The sequence below is a fragment of the Plutella xylostella genome, chromosome 23 (genome assembly GCF_932276165.1).
Source record: "Plutella xylostella chromosome 23, ilPluXylo3.1, whole genome shotgun sequence".
Taxonomy (NCBI): Eukaryota; Metazoa; Arthropoda; class Insecta; order Lepidoptera; family Plutellidae; genus Plutella; species Plutella xylostella.
Genome location: NC_064003.1, coordinates 8,144,424 through 8,157,851, shown reverse-complemented (window position 1 = coordinate 8,157,851; position 13,428 = coordinate 8,144,424). Strand labels below are relative to the sequence as shown.

The following is a 13,428-nucleotide window of genomic DNA, read 5'->3' as shown; positions in this document are numbered from 1 at the left end:
AGTGGCTCGGCCGAAAATATGAAAATAGAACAAAGTATTATTATTGTGTAGATACTAAAAATTTATACACGTTCGCTGTGTAAGTAGGCACCTCCCAAGAAGCGGACCTCATTTGACCTCAACTATTCAGTGCTGCGATCACAATTTTGACACTTCTCGATGTTGAATACGCGATTCACCCTCTTTATTATTTTTAACTCTAAAACCCTATTTCGCCCCTTCAGTCTTTCAAGATACTGGATTTAATAATAATGATACACGATAAATTTAATAACCTTAAAATGTAGTACTTATGTAGTGAACGATAGTATGTCATCCAGTTTTATGTAGTTTAATTAATGAACTTTAAATCATCAATTTAAAGCGGTGGTAGCTCACTCGGGTAAGCGCTCGCTTCCACTGTTGAGTTCTTTTAACTTAAGTACAATGTATACCATCGCTCTTACGATGAAGGAAAACATCGTGAGGAAACCTGCATAGCTAGATTTAGCACATCTAGATATGTGAACCCACCAACCCGCAGTGGACCAACATAGTGGTAAATGGTTCAAGCTTAGGAAGGCAGTTTAGACCTTGGGGATATGCACAAGAGTTCTATCTCGAGAGAGCCAGGTGCAGGTACTTACACGACAAAGAATAAAATAGAATGATCAATTTACATTATATTAGCATTTCCCGCAAGCTTCCCTTCTTCTAAAAGATATTCCCGTGGAAATTCTGCGAAAAAAATAAGCCTGTATGTTCTGATGATATTTCATGATATGCTTTGAGTTTTATCAAAACCGTTTAGTTTTGGCTTAAAGTTGTATAATAAACCATACAGCTTACTAACAACTTTCACGGAATATTTATCGTTATTTCACACTAAATGTTTTTTCTAAAACTCCCGTTCCCGTAGGAATTTCCTGTTGTAACTTTAAATTTACTAAGATACCTACCTACAATCTACATGCCAATTTTCAAGCTTCTAGCGTAAACGGTTTAGATTTTTCTTAAAAAAATCGGGAATACCTTTTTTTAGTGCACCTCCACCTCCACGGTACCTAAGCTACGTTTGTTCGAAATTCCAAAACCCTACTATTAAAACTTTAGAAATTTCATACAAACTTTGACACCCCTTTTTACCCCCGCTTTTTTATTTTTGCGAAATAGGAATTGATTTTCGCAAAATCCCGTTTTAGTCAGCACCTAAATCCTAAAAGGAACCCCATGCAGTTTCTGAGATTTTGTAATGAGTCAGTGTATACGTGACAAATATGTGTGATGTACAAATAAATTACCTGAGTTATTGAAAAATACTATATCATATTTATAGTAGATTAGACAGTTTAAGGGACAGACACTGGCGTATATAGACGCTCGGTTACACGGCAAGCCCCCCTGAGCTACACCACGCGCCACCCGCTAGCGTGGTGGGTGCCTGGGCCACGCCACCGCCTGTTCAGCGCAGGACACTCGTGCACGAAGTTCCCAGAAGATAGTAGGTGTACATGATACCGTCTGGTGTAGGTATGCCGGCACCGCCTCTTGGCCGGCCGTTGCGACGAACACAAACAATTGTGAAAAAACCACGACCCCGCCATTGCCCATATCCGAGGATATTTGTGTTTGACCTGTGCGTCACAGTGTTGGCACCATTGTGGCTCCGATAAAGGTGGACCTAGAATCAGTTCTTCGATCAAATACTGACTACACGGTTCAAGGGTGCTCCCGATATCTGTTCTATCGATCCATTTTCATGCTTGGCTGTTGGTGCTTCCACTCATTGGCACAACCGGGAAATGGTCTTCGGTTTTCTTGTATACTGTTACGTCATTAATCATTATTGCATTCGTTCTCATATCAGGAACGGCAATAGTATTCAGAAAATGGTTGTGTTAATTTCTTCTACCGATCGAGCTGCTTGTATACCCAATTAAACTTAATGACGTCCCCAGTCAGTACATTTAAATAAAATGTACGTTCACAAACACTCACTACATACTTACACAAATATTTTATTATTGCTTTTAAAATTTAATTCGTAATTTTGCTAATCTTTATTAGACTGTAATATAGTAAAAAAGCTTTATATGCCTTATTTATCATCAAGACACACACGTATTTTTATTATAATCATGTACTATTATTTATTAAATTTGTTAATACAAATTATGTAGCTTTATAATTGAAAAAAAAAAAGATGACTCTGGAGTTTCTTGCCCCCGTTCTTCTCCGTAAAGAACGATTTGCACTTAAATAAGTTGGAGCGAGTTTAGTTGTTTGACAGTTTAAATTATAAGTAGTTCATAGAAATTGCGCTACTGTACTTGTTAAAATGTAAATCGGGCTTTAGTAGAAGGGTCCTTTCCGAACGGGGAGTACATTATTTACTATGGCATAGAATAGTAAGTAGAAGTAGTTAGATGGGAGGATTTTGTCCTACGTCCGCAGGCAAGACCACTGAAACCTGACATAGAGCCTTTAATTATTCATGGTCATTAGTGCTGGTTGGTACCAATAAAGACTATTCGATTAAGAAATTTGAGTACACCTAAAGTCAGTTTTTTAATCTCAGATACTAAATTAACTGATTCTGAACGGTTCATCAACAGTCGATTGTCCCGCGATTAAGTGACGTATCGTTCTATTTGAGGAAGAAACATATTTGCTTACGCATACAGGACTTAGCAATCAATTATTAAATAATTACAAATAAAATCATTATTTCATTTCCAAGTCCTATATTTTTAAACAAATGTTTCTTTATCTCAGAACATAGTATTATTATTAATTATGTATAGGTATAACTAACTACAATCTATGTCAGACTTCAGTTACCCTGCACGTTCCTTCCGGGTGGTGCTAAAGGACTTATAAAATTAAATATGTAATGTGTTTTCGTGTTAAAAAAAATAGTACCTATTGCCAGTACTTTATATATCTCATATGAAGTTAATACTTTTCAGAAAGCTGATTCTCAAATACGCGTGGAAAAACAAAAACCAGTTGGGCTGAATCTTCAAAGAACCAAAATTAAGAAAACACGAAATAATATTTTTCAGGTGTGTAACTATTTCGTTATTGTATCCAATCCTTTATCTTAGAATATTCAGACACAAAATAATTAATATGTATAATGCCTTAGTTAGGTAATCGATCATTAATGAAAACTATATTACAAATGTACTTACCCCTCTAAGTACTCCATAGGGATAAAGTTAACTAGCCCCTTCTATGACAGCATTACACCTTCATAAATAATTATTAAAAAAACAACCAATTGCCACTCGGACTCGCGCACTAATGGTTCCATACCATTACCTATTAAATAGTTGTTGTGACCCATAGACTATTCTAAACAACGACGAAGGGTAATCCCTTTCGGCTTTTAAAATACCTGGTAGAGTTTACATTGTAATTATGTAATTTATTTATTGATGATAACGAAACTTTTTTTAAATTTTCAGAACAAAGAGTTACTGTAACGCCCCCCACATCGCATAGCCGCCAAAAGTGCATTCCTGCAGCGTGCATCGCCTCAACCTGAATGATGAAGAATCTTCTAAGGCCACTGACGGACAATGTAAGTTCCAGTGAGAAAAACACAAAATTACTCCTAAACGGAAAAATCATAATGGGGCATCATGATATTGCCATCTAAAAACATAAATATTTGGTTAAAATCTTTTTATGTGTCAAAATCGTATGATAGTAGACTGGCAGTAAGCTTATTATGGACCAACTGCACTTAAGGAAACCTGTCCGATGTCTTTCCAATTTACATTACTGTCACTTTCTTAAACACAAAATATAAAATAATCTTCACAACTATAATTATTAAGTATATACAGGTATTGAAAAAACGGTACTGTAAGACGAAAAAAAAATGGGTATCCCTTTCGGATTTTAAAACATCTGGTAGAGTTTACATTGTAATTATGTAATTTATTTATTGATGATAACGAAGCTTCTTTTCAATTTTCAGACCAAAGAGCTACTGTAACGCCCCCCACATCGCATAGCCGCCAAAAGTGCATTCCTGCAGCGTGCATCGCCTCAACCTGAATGATGAAGAATCTTCTAAAGCCACTGACGGACAATGTAAGTTCCAGTGAGAAAAGCACAAAATTACTCCTAAACGGAAAAATCATAATAGGGCATCATGATGGCACGAACATGGGTAACCCAGGGGCATCATATTAAAACTTGTTAGACGTAATTTATTTTTAGTCATCAATGTCATTTAGTAAGTTTTCCTATAAATATAAAATAAAAATCATTCTGACCCTCTCTGTAGGCCATTTTCGGGTTTCTATGCCACATTTCCATTACAAGTATCTTCGATTCATTATGATGTAGGTACTTAAAGATTTATATTGTGGTACCAAATACCTGAAAAAAAAATACTTACTATTTGTGCTATTTATATTTGCAATTCTATTAATGCTGATAACCGGTTACACCTAAATACAGCATAGCTCATTCGTTTTTCCACTGTGGTAGACGTATAATATTATCAAGTAATTCTCACAGTTAGATAGTTATATTATTTTCCTACTGAATTTGAATTAGTAGACTAAAGAATTTATTTTATTTTCAGGTAAACTCATGAAATATCACACCTACAACAAGTTAGAAAAGCATAATGAAGCACAATCCAGAAAAAAGTTAAAATGTCCTAAATAAATACTATTTAATGATCAAAAAATTGTTTTCATTGCATATATAACTTTTAGCCTAATTATGGATCTTGCATCTACTCAAAGTTGCTCAATCATTCGTTAGCTTAGGAAAAGTTATAAAAAACAACAATCTTAAATCCATACCTACTCGAAGAAGAATTACTTTAAAAAACTAATGAATGATTAAGCGACTCGACGTAGAGAAGAAATAGGATAGGGGCAGCCTGGTGTTCAGTAAAATTATATACTTATTGTTATAATACAGCATATATTATATACAGCTATATCGCAAAAAGGGTATACTAAGCCGAAAGGAAACCTTTTCCATACAAAATGTGTTGGTCAGGTGACTTTTTACTACAGATGTTGCAAAAAGGGTATGTATACTAAGCCGAAAGAAGGTGACTCAGGGGGCTATTCTGAACAACTTTTATTGTACGAGTTTTGGAAATTCACCCAATTAGGCTTACCCTTTAGGGAACAAATATCTTTTTCGTAAATTTTCAAAACTTTTAGAACTAAACTTGTTTAGAATGACCTCCTGAGTTTCGGCTTAGTATATCCCTTTTTGCAACACCCCTGCATATATGCTACACATTTACAATCAAACAAAATGATTATATTATACTTATAAATCCGATGGCTTATGGTAAAGTCTATACCCGTTTTAATACTAAAGTTCATTCCTAATAAATTTTGAAAACGAAATCAGACTGACAATAGGCCCTTATACCACTTTCACCCTGCTTAATGTTCCAATGCATTATGCAACACTCACGTGATACCAATAATCACAATGCAAACTATTTTTTTATGCAAAACAAAACTTCAAAAAGATTCGCTACGGCATGTTCAAGTCAATACCCATATCACACCAAATCTATACTAAAACCGTAAGTACCACACCTGAAACCAATTATCAGTACCCCTGTCATAACGAAAATCGAACTGAAAACAGTTTCTAAAGCAATACCAAACGCATGAAAGATTTGCTACGCTATGGTCAAGTCAATACCCTGCTGAAACCGAAATTCATAATGAAAACTGTATCTCACCTAAAACAAAATCATCGTACCCTTTAATGAAGAAATTCATAGTAAAAACAGTTTTTAAGACGTAACAAAACGCAAGAAAGATTTGCTACGATATGTTCAAGTCAATACCCTGCTGAAATCAAAATTCAAAATGAAAACAATCCCACCTAAACCAATAGCATCAAAGCACCGCGCGGCTGCTTGCAGCCCGCGCCACAACGCGACCTCTAGTTATAATATAAGACGACCGAATGGCGTAGTGGTTAGTGACCCTGACTACTGAGCCGAAGGTCCCGGGTTCGATTCCCGGCTGGGGCAGATATTTGTTTAAACACTGATATTTGTTCTCGGGTCTTGGGTGTTGATATTTATATTTATTATCTATCTATCTATGTATTTGTGTAGATATATCAGCTGTCCGACACCCATAACACAGGTTCTGCCTAGCTTGGGGTCGGATGGCCGTGTGTGAGATGTCCCCACATATTTATTTATTTATTTATTTATAATAGTATAGTCTAACTGTGACTAAAGAACATAACCGCTCATTTTACAGCCAAAACTGGATATGTGGGATTTCAAAGGACCAACAAATTTTACCCATTTATAGAGGTATTCCACTAGGCCCGCCCCCTATTAGAGACTAACAAAACACTGGCAAAAAGTGGGTGCAGCAATGCACCTCTGCCCACCCCGCAAGGGAGTACATTAGTACAAGGTGTGAGTGTTTATATTTTATCCACTCACTCAGTGTATCTAGCTTTATGGTTTGTTTAGATCTCCCGCTATGTTCTGTTCTCTCTTCTAGCGTTGTGGATGAACTTTGAATTCAATACTTCAAATTTTAAATAATATATGGCATACCGTGTGAAGGGAACAATAGCTGTAGAGGTCAAAATTACGATGGCAAGCTCTGCGTTACAAATGAATATTTAGCACACATTTTTTTGTAGCAAATAAAATAAACCTAGTTAATATATTGGTAAGTATTGCTAAAGCAATCGCAAGATCATAAAGAGTTACAGAATAACCCCCTTATTCATAGAAAAGTTACAATACGTTTTAACTAATAAACTGTTTTGTCCCTCTCTGTCAAAGAACAAATTGTTCTTTGTTGGAGAGGGACAAAACAGTTTATTAGTTAAAACGTTTTGTAACTTCTCTATGAATAAGGGGGTAAATCTATTACAATTTTTGAGTAGGCAGCTTTATTATCTCTTTTCAGTTTACATTATTACAATATTATTTTTAGCAACACCTACACTTATTACACAAGCAAAGAATGTCGCATAAAATAACGTCACTGTCAGGAATATGACAGCCGAAGGCTAACTAGTTGTCGGACAATAATTACCAACTGTCTTGTAAGGAATTTCGATTCATTTCTATCCTTTAAAGTCTAGGTACTATAATTAACTCATCTCAGTTGCTGGTTGCATGTTGCCGGGTAATAAAGCCTTACAAATGGCCGCCAGTGTCCAAAGTTCTAGATTATTATTATGGTGGACTGTCAACCTGAATCTTTGTGCTAATAATTGTAGTACTCGTAGTATAATGCTGATCTAGAACGTTGTTGCGATGATAAATCCAATTTTAGAATTGATTTTGTTTATTAAGAAAAAGGTTATGATAAAATATCTGCGTGATATATTCCGTTACACGAGAAAAACAGACATTTAATTATTATTTTATAGGAGGCTTCAGTTAAAGTCACAATTTTACCTACCTAGTTGCATTTATTAAATAACATAATTATAGTAGTATAACTTATTTTCTAATTGTATGACAAAATACTGTTGTTGCACTGGCATTGCATCTATGTCACGAGTACAAATTAAAACGAAACAACAAGTCCCATTCATTATTTAGTAGCCGTGGGCCCATCCGTCCATTATGTGCACCCAATGAAAAATGACTTTTAATTACTAATATCCGAAGGTCTACTTGTTTGTTAGTAGCTATTATGCACGCTCAATGCAATGCAGGGAGCCTAATGAGATAATTAAGGATTCCCTTTTCTTTGTTGTTGCAAATAGAGGTGGAATGAAAGAAATTATAAAACTAAAAAAGAAAGAGAACTAAATCAAAAGAATATAAATTTTTATTCAAAAAGTTTTGATAGTTAACATTTACACGTAGTATAATTATTAACCGACCGTCTGTCACGTCGCAAAACTATTAAAACCAATTGGCTGTTTCAAAATATATTCCGAAAACGGAACGACACAAAAGTATAGCTTCCAAGCGCTTACTGCCGGCATTTGCAACCAGTAACATCTTTCCGAAGACACTTTGCAGCGCCCCATATCATTGCCTTGCTACGAGCAGCAATATCACCAGCTCAACTTGGCCTACCCTGCCTCCCTCTGCCGCCTGTGTTGTATACGGAAGCAGCAGTTTTGAATGGCTAAGGAGAGGTCAATGGAAACTGGCTCAGTTGGACGTGAGACCATGCTTCATTTGTTCATAGCCTAAAGCGCTGTGCACCCGGGCCGTTGTTTATGAGAACAACTAATTATGTCTTAACAACACATTTCTTTCTTGTTTATGGTGACTCGAGATATTGTTGGCAGATTAAGTTTAATGGGTAAATTGTTTTGTCGATTTATTGTTAAAGTTGTTCTATACATAGAGAGGAATCTAATACGAATGATAAAATTTCGTTGTTCTTATGCTTTAAATACCTAAAGTTCTAGTGATTTTTTATGTTTGAATTCTATCTTCGTACATAGGGTGGAATTTCGTAATGCTACCTGAAAGGGAATTAATTATTTTAAAATAATTTAGATTTTCTATTCTATTTTACAGCATAGAAGTCAGGGTCAGTAACCACTGCACAATTTGGTCGTTGTAGTTTAGCAGTTATTGTATGCAGAATAGATCGGTTTGGATGTGAATACGAAGAATAATTTTATACAGCTCAATGAATTTTATGAAACATCATTATGATATTATAAAGACATTAACAAGTTGTTAAGTATCATTGAAGTCTCACCAAAATATGTTTCTCATATCCAAAAACTATTTAGGTAATGAATGCGTACAAAAAACCAAACTATTATTTATATATCAACATAGTTTCTCTCAATTATGTGTTTATTTTAATTCATATAGTCACACAAAAATAATTTTTTTTAAGCACCTGTTTGTAAAATTATTCCGATGAAAAGGTTCTTTACCCCTGGAAATTAGAGCTCATGTGGCCAGGTGCTTGTTCAAACTATGGGATCGTTAAACTGTCAATATTTTTAAAACTTTACAATAAAAACGGATAAACTCAGCACAAATTAGGTTATTTTTGTATGCTCTAAGTAGGCCTATCTAAGGTATTTATCGAAATTAGAAATTCATTGAAAATTTTATCAAATTATTTTTTAGTAGGAAGATAATATTCCAATGCTCTGTTAAAAAAAAACTTCAATATTGCAGACGGTGTCATTAAAACAAGTCTTTTCCGTTTCACTTACGGTGAGACAAATTTAGACAGGGCAAAATTTTGGCGCCGGTCACTGGCCCTGTTTGATCTGCCTTTATAATTTACTAGCTGATCCCGCGCGCTTCGCTTCGCCTTAAAAAGTTTTCCCGTGGGAATTCCGGGATAAAAAGTAGCCTATGTTCTTTCCCAGGGTCTAAACCGTATGTATACCAAATTTCATTCAAATCCGTTCAGTAGTTTTGACGTGAAAGAGTAACAGACAGACAGACAGACAGACAGACACAGTTACTTTCGCTTTTATAATATTAGTTAGGATACCGGCAGCGGCAGTCCCCTACTATGATCATCCAGAAGTGTTCACTGTTCTCTGTTCGGATGGCCTGAAGGCTGATATTTTTCTAAGTGCGTGCTTCATAGCACTCGGCTCGAGGGGACGATTTGCTATACCGATGATGTGATTGTTAACTGTGTGCCGGATTGTTACTTCCACATTACAGCGGTATGATGGTGTTATTTGTATCGTAAAGATGCGTAGTATGATTGTGGGTATGGTAATTTCTAGTTACTGTGCTATGAAATGCAAGAATCCGTTTGAGGAGATACGTAATAAATATAATAAATGTATTGCCAAACATACTAGATAATAAATATAATAAATATATTGCAAACTAACAATACATAATAAATATATTGCCAAACTATGCAATCAGTTGTCTAATGGATTGAGCTAAAAGTAGGTATGTATGTAAGATCAGCCAGTCAGGCACGTTTTATTTTATGCTTACTCCCAAAAAAGGACAAAACAGAACTGTCTTAAAATTCATGAATGGAATGTTTTTTTTTAGTTCCGGCTGCTAAAAGGAGGGATATTGTATGACATCGGATATTCTTTGCGACCGAATGAAATAAAAACTCCGTGGAATCAACTAACCTGGGCTAATTTCGAACGCTGTTTGTCATACGAATAATGATACCAACCAACCATACCAACATACCAACAACTGTTGGTATTTAGAAAGGAGCTATAAAACTACTCGGGGCTGCAAAAATAGGCAAGTAATAGTGAAGGTTCCAAAAATTGTATTGTAAGCCTTGATTACAATTTTTTACGTTAGGATATCGTGTAGCAAATAAAAAATATTGTCTTTTATTTACAACATTGTAGCCGTGAATCCGTTAATGAAATCAAATGATACGATCCATACGTTCGGTGGACTGACAAATGTCATGTGTGCGGGAGACTGATCACTGTGAGGTTTATTTTTATACTTTGCCCGTGCGGCCGCCCTAATCAGAAACTGATCCTTGACGAACTGGAGACTTATTGACTCAATTGAAAATCTATTCTATTCTATGGCGATCATGTTGACTTCCGACTACACTATGTATGGACAAGTTCTAAGAGCTTAAGATGAATGGTAGGTAGGTACCTAGGTAATTTTTATTCTTCATCATCATCATCACGACCCATTACGTCCCCACTGCTGGGGCACGGGTCTCCTTCCAATGAAGGAATTTTTATTCTTGAGATAACTTAATTTGCTCCTGATAATAATCCATATTTCTTTCATTATTTGTGTTGTATTAACCGCAGTACCGGAGGACGTACGTCCAACAGCCTGAAGGGCTAGTACGGGGCGCATTTAAGACGTGACAAGAGTTTGGCATTGCGCTCACTCACATCGCGCAGCCTCAAGAGCGAGCGTGACGGAGAACTCTTGTCACGTCTTAATAGCGACCTGTGCTACAGGGCCTGTTATAAGATGTGAAAAGTAATACAATTCAAATATCTGTATATAAATAAAAAATGCACCAAAAGATAATTATATGCATATATAGGTACATTATTAAAGGCGGCGGCGTCTTTACATAAAACTTAAAGTGATAGCGATAGATGCTAACATGAGCTAATAAGGAATGGCTTAAACTTTTGAAGTTCTTTTTAAAGAAATCTCACATTTGAATGGCAGCAGTTTTGATATATTTTTTTGCTCCCGCTACGCAGTGCATACTAATTGAGTCTCGCTTTTATTTGATCTGACGGTTCTTCTGATATAGTCTTATCTCATGTTCTCAAAATGTCAAGTTTGTTCAAGATTGATTTTCTGCAACAACCTAATGTTTTTTTTGGAAATACTAAATATGTAAAATGTATAGATCAAATATCCAAGTAACATTATGATACCTTATAGATAATTGTATCATTACAGACACGCTTTTATTTCACAGCATATTTCCGTAACGATAGGCTACAAATAGACCATTAAATCATGATCTCAGCATTTAACTAGTCCCCGGCCCCATAAAGCTGTTCGGGAGGGTCTTTTTATTTTTGTTGAATCATTACAACTTCTTTATAGCTGAAGGCGAAATCTCATGAACGTTGGACGCTGGAAAACGTAATTAAATGCTTTAAGAACCTGCTAATGTACTGTACCTATCGCCATGATTGTAATTAGGTACTTATTACCAACATCTTTATTAGAGCTCATACAGAAGTGTATTGATATGAATTGACAACGGATTGACTTGGTATGAATTGTTTTGTTTTCATTTTCATATTTATAGAGCTCTTTTTCTGCTTCAAATTCTCCAAATGAAATTTTTATTCAATAAAGTAAATAAAACAGTTCTTGTAAGTGATGCACAGAAAATCGGCGTTAGTGATAAATCAGCTGTAAGTGACCTACTACATAATCGGCGGAACTCCCTAGCCACCAAGGGCAGTCATGGTGGCAAACCATAGTCCAGCTAGCTTGAAGATAATCTAGTATTTGTCACCGACACTACATGAAGTAAAATAACTTACCATTTACTGGCAAAGAAACAGATAATATCGTGAAAATAAATAATAAAAAGCGCAAATGAAGTAAAAACAAAATGCATAAATGCATGAAATTTCACTTTCATTCCGTTAATAAATTGGAGCTAATTTTAGGCTATAAATGTCGTATGAATTAGCAATTTTTCTGGAAGACACCTTTGCATGCTCAGTAATGACAAGGCAGGACCACTATATTACCAAGTAAAATTAAGTGTCTTAAAAATTAACCGGTTTTCAAATTTATATTTGAAAGTTTGGTATTGGTGGTGGCAAATTACTGGTGAAGAATTTTTATGTCTAAAAAAAAAGGGAACTATATTTCTTGCCAGCAAAGTTTATTTTTGTCATCAACTTGTATCAGCAAATTAATAGATCAACCGCAACAATATATTTTTGTCCTCAAATAAATAAAAAGTGTCCTCTGGTATGAATCAGCAAATAATATCAATACAAAAATCTAAAATAATAGATGGATTGCCAAAAAATTTGAGTTCATTACATAAATAAAAACTTTGTATGCAGAATATTATTTTTGCTCCTCAAATAATAACTGCGCCCGCAGAATAGTAGATTTGCCAGCAAATATATTGACTCTAGGTCGCATGTTGCGATTTCTTTTTAAATCATATTTTATCAGCATTGCAGTAGTTACATTATGATTGGTCCAGTTATTAAAACATTATAATTCGTTAGCAATTTAATACATGAGTTTACAAATTAGCGGAGACGGTGCTATGGAGAGAGCTATGCTTGGAGTTTCTCTGATGGATCGTATCAGAAATGAGATTATCCGTCAGAGGACCAAGGTTACCGACATACTTAGCTGTCAACATATGCAAGCTGAAGAGGCAGTGGGCTGGTCATATCTGCCGAAGAACCGATAACCGTTGGGGTAGACGAGTTCTCGAGTCGAGACCACGAACAGGCAAACGGAGCGTGGGACGCCCTCCTGCCCGCTGGACTGACGATCTTAGGCGGATAGCCGGTAGTGGTTGGATGAGGAAGGCAGAGGACCGAATGTTGTGGCACTCCTTGGGAGCGGATCTATCTCCACCAGTGGATGATTATTGGCTGATGATGATGATGATGAAAAGAGGAAGTTTAAGTTTTAATTACAATAAGATTGCTTTTGATTAGAAGAAGATTAAGGTTTAAGTTATAATTAGAAGAAGGTTGTTTATGTTGTTTTTAATTAAGAATATTGATGATTTAAACTTAATTTTTTGTTTCATTTAAATATTAAACATAACATCGAGTTATGTGGACATACCTATTAAAATATATACATAAATGTTAACTTGCCACTTGATCATAAATCCCGGCAATTTTAAGTGATTAATTGTTGAATTGATTTAAAATTGTTTGGGGGCAAAAATTTGCTGGCAAATCTACTATTTTGCCTTCAAACCTATTATTTAGCAAATTCAAAACGGATTTAATTGGCGATCGTTTAAATGACACCCAAAAAAA

At 35.3% G+C, this 13,428-nt stretch overlaps 1 long non-coding RNA gene across 1 annotated transcript; it reads left to right on the top strand.

The window, feature by feature from the left end:
* Positions 1-1,492: 1,492 nt before the first annotated feature.
* On the top strand, positions 1,493-4,690 carry LOC105398341. The gene is made up of 4 exons (XR_007267666.1): positions 1,493-3,044; positions 3,450-3,565; positions 3,968-4,083; positions 4,583-4,690. It is a non-coding gene; the product is annotated as an uncharacterized LOC105398341 (long non-coding RNA).
* Positions 4,691-13,428: the final 8,738 nt, after the last annotated feature.